We start from the raw sequence: 4,577 nt of genomic DNA on the forward strand, positions 1-4,577 counted from the left end.
AGATGATGCGGAGCATCCCATGTTCATCCCCATGTACACTCCGACTACTCCCCAAGACCAACGGAGACATAAGATGAGACCTCGACTATGCGCCATTGGACACAAGGTGAACCCGTTCCTAAATGCTTCCCCTTTCCATTCGCATGAGACATGGTTGCTACTTCAAGCGTGGACCTTGTGCATACTCAGGTACACCCGAGGAGACCATGGAGAACCCAAGGACCAAGGCCAAGCATGCGCGGAAGCAAAGGATTAGCTCATTTGAGATAGAGCTTTGCTCATCCATACGGATCTCCTCCTCGTGAGAGACCGCGGCCTCTTCGGAGAAGATCCACCATGGATTCAAGACCCCCTTACAGGAAGATCCCTCGTGGATTCAAGACCTCCTCTCGGAGATGAGCTACCGCCACTTGTATCATCCTTTGTTGGATTTGGACCATGAATCTCTTTGTGTTCCTTGGATCTAGCACATGTGTGATCATATTCGTGTTGGTTGAGTGTTTCTCTTGTTTTCCCCCGTGATTTCCCTCGTGTTCTTCCACACGTTCTTCGTGTTCCTCGTAGGGATCCTCTCCAAATGTGAAAGATTGGCCCCTAGAGTTCCGCCCTACATCACCTTTCTTTGGCTGATCCATTTTGAACTTCTTCAAAACATTGTCAAGGTATGTGCTTTGTGAAAGTCCAATTAAGCGTCTTGATCTATCTCTATATATCTTGATGCCCAATATATAAGTAGCTTCACCGAGGTCTTTCATTGAAAAATTCTTATTCAAGTATCCTTTTATGCTATCCAGAAATTCTGTATTATTTCCAATCAACAATATGTCATCCACATATAATATCAGGAATGCTACAGAGCTCACACTCACTTTCTTGTAAATACAGGCTTCTCCAAAAGTCCATATAAAACCATATGCTTTGATCACATTATCAAAGCGTATATTCCAACTCCGAGAGGTTTGCACCAGTCCATAAATGGATCGCTGGAGCTTGCACACTTTGTTAGCACCCTTTGGATCGACAAAACCTTCTGGTTGCATCATGTACAACTCTTCTTTAAGAAATCCATTAAGGAATGCCGTTTTGAGATCCATTTGCCAAATTTCATAATCATAAAATGCGGCAATTGCTAACATGATTCAGACAGACTTAAGCATTGCTACGGGTGAGAAGGTCTCATCGTAGTCAACTCCTTGAACTTGTCAAAAACCTTTCGCAACAAGTCGAGCTGTGTAGACAGTAACATTACCGTCAGCGTCAGTCTTCTTCTTGAAGATACATTTATTTGCTATGGCTTGCCAATCATTGGGCAAGTCCACCAAAGTCCACACTTTGTTCTCATACATGGATCCCATCTCAGATTTCATGGCCTGAAGCCATTTCGTGCAATTTGGGCTCATCATCGCTTCCTCACAGTTTGTAGGTTCATCATGGTCTAGTAACATGACTTCCAGAATAGGATTACCATACCACTCTGGTGCGGACCGTACTCTGGTTGACCTACGAGGTTTGGTAGTAACTTGATCTGAAGTTTCATGACCATCATCATTAGCTTCCTCACTAATTGGTGTAGGAATCACTGGAACTGATTTCTGTGATAAACTACTTTTCAATTCAGGAGAAGGTACAATTACCTCATCAAGTTATACTTTCCTCCCACTCACTTCTTTCGAGAGAAACTCCTTCTCTAGAAAGGATCCATTCTTAGCAATGAATATCTTGCCTTCGGATCTATAATAGAAGGTGTACCCAACAGTTTCCTTTGGGTATCCTATGAAGACGCATTTATCCGATTTGGGTTCGAGCTTATTAGGTTGAAGCTTTTTCATATAAGCATCGCAGCCCCAAACTTTAAGAAATGATTGCTTAAGTTTCTTGCCAAACCACAGTTAATATGGTGTCATCTCAACAGATTTAGATGGTGCCCTATTTAACGTGAATGCAGCCGTCTCTAAAGCATAACCCCAAAACGATAGTGGTAAATCGGTAAGAGACATCATAGATCACACCATATCTAATAACGTACGGTTACGACGTTCGGACACACCATTACGTTGTGGTGTTCCAGGTGGTGTGAGTTGCGAAGCTATTCCACATTGTTTCAAATGAAGACCAAACTCGTAGCTCAAATATTCGCCTCCACGATCAGATCGTAGAAACTTTATTTCTTGTTACGATGATTTTCCACTTCACTCTGAAATTCTTTGAACTTTTCAAATGTTTCAGACTTATGTTTCATTAAGTAGATATACCCGTATCTGCTCAAATCATCTGTGAAGGTCAAAAAATAACAATGCCCGCCGCGAGCCTCAACACTCATCGGACCGCATACATCGGTATGTATTATTTCTAGTAAGTCAGTGGCTCGCTCCATTGTTCCGGAGAACCGAGTCTTAGTCATCTTGCCCATGAGGCATGGTTCGCAAGCACTAAGTGATTCATAATCAAGTGATTCTAAAAGCCCATCAACATGGAGTTTCTTCATGCGCTTTACACCAATATGACCTAAACAGTAGTGCCACAAATAAGTTGCACTGTCATTATTAACTTTGCATCTTTTGGCTTCAATATTATGAATATGTGTATCACTACGATCGAAATCCAACAAGAATATACCACTTAACAAGGGTGCATGACCATAAAAGATATTACTCATATAAATATAACAACCATTATTCTCTGATTTAAATGAATAACCATCTCGCATCAAACAAGATCTAGATATAATGTTCATGCTCAATGCAAGCACCAAATAACAATTATTTAGGTCTAAAACTAATCCTGAATGTAGATGTAGAGGTAGCATACCAACGGCGATCACATCAACCTTGGAGCCATTTCCGACGTGCATCGTCTCCTCGTCCTTAGCAAATCTTCGTTTAATCTGTAGCCCCTGTTTCGAGTTGCAACTATGAGCAACAGAACCAGTATCAAATACCCAGGCACTACTATGAGCATTAGTAAAATACACATCAATAACATGTATATCAAGTATACCTTTCACTTTGCTATCCTTCTTATCCGCCAAATACATGGAGCAGTTCCGCTTCCAGTGACCAGTCTCTTTGTGGTAGAAGCACTCAGTTTCAGGCTTAGGTCCAGACTTCGGTTTTTTTGTAACATCCCAATTTTCAGTTTGGATGTTATACATAGATCATACATATGAATTTCATATTTTATTGCATTTTGGTTGTGATCCTCGAAATCTTAAGCAACTCAAGGACCCAATGAGAGAGTTGGAGGTTTCTTTCAAAATTCATATTTGAATTTATTTCAAATTTAAAAAGAGGATCAATTTGATTTTCAATAATTTCTTTCCAATTATTTCCAACAATAAAAATAAATGAGTGAAGATAAAATGACTTCTTCAAAACAAAGGAGAAATATTGGAGAAGAAATTTTGAAATCAAATTATTATTTTATTTGAATTTTATTTGCAGTTTTATTTGAATTAGAGAAAAAATGCATTTTTAAAAATTGTATTTAGTCTAGAAAAATGTTCATTTTGTCCCAAATATTAGGTAGGGACAGTGAAAATTGTTTCTGGAATTTTTAGATTTTTATTTTTATTTTATTAGGATTTTCTTCGCGGAAATCGTTTTTAAAAAAAATTGACACGCACCGAACTGGGCCGGCCCAGCTGGGAGCCAGGCCTCGGCCCAGCGCCGCACCGCCTCGCGCCACGCCCGTGTCTGCGCTGGACTCCGGCGAGGAGTCCGGATAGCCACCACCGTGCCGCCCCCTTGCCCGAGTCGGACCCCCCCCCCCAGGGCCCCTTTATAAGCCGTTGGACCCCCCTCCTCTCCAAGTTGCCGCCGCCACCGAGCCCCGCCTGCGTAGCCGCGCCACCGCCACCCGCGGAGCCGCGCCGCCGCCGCACTTGCTCCCCGACGCCGCTGCCACCCGCAATCCGCGCCGCCGCCTTTGCCTCGCCCCGCCTCGCCAGGAGCCGCCGCCCCCGACACTGAACCTCGCCGTTGACCCCGCCGCCCCGGTTGACCGGTATAAACCGATCCGGTTCTTTTCGGTTTTTTCGGTTAGGTAGGTTAGATCGGTTTTTCTTTTTATTTTAGTTTAGTTAGCGAACGTTCACCCGTTAGTTTATTTTAACGAACAAATTCGTTCGTTAGGTTCTGAAGCGAACATTCGTCCGATAGATTTTTTACTTTTTAGTTTAATTTTCGCCCAAGGACCTATCCATGAATAGTTTTTCGCGATTTAGCCCCTGATCTTAAAACTAGCTTAACTTTTAGCTCGTTTGTCCAAATTAGATGAAACTAACGCCTAAATCTTTGTACTGATCCCCTCTTTCCAGTAAACCAACTTGAACATGATTTTGACAATTTAAAATTTGAGTTAGTTCAGATTAGTATTTGATCTTGTTTCATTTGTATCTTGAGTTTCGTAACTCCTTTTGAGTTGTTTCTTTTTGCAAATCGTAGCTAATCACATGTACCTACTGTTAGGATCTAATTCAAATGAAAATAATTCTATTAGGTTTTGTTTTCTGTTTAGTTTAGTCGTTTGATTGTTTCAAGTTTTATTTGGATCTTTCTCGATTTCTCTTTGTTTCGTTT

The sequence above is a fragment of the Triticum dicoccoides genome, chromosome 6B (assembly GCF_002162155.2).
Source record: "Triticum dicoccoides isolate Atlit2015 ecotype Zavitan chromosome 6B, WEW_v2.0, whole genome shotgun sequence".
Taxonomy (NCBI): domain Eukaryota; kingdom Viridiplantae; phylum Streptophyta; class Magnoliopsida; order Poales; family Poaceae; genus Triticum; species Triticum dicoccoides.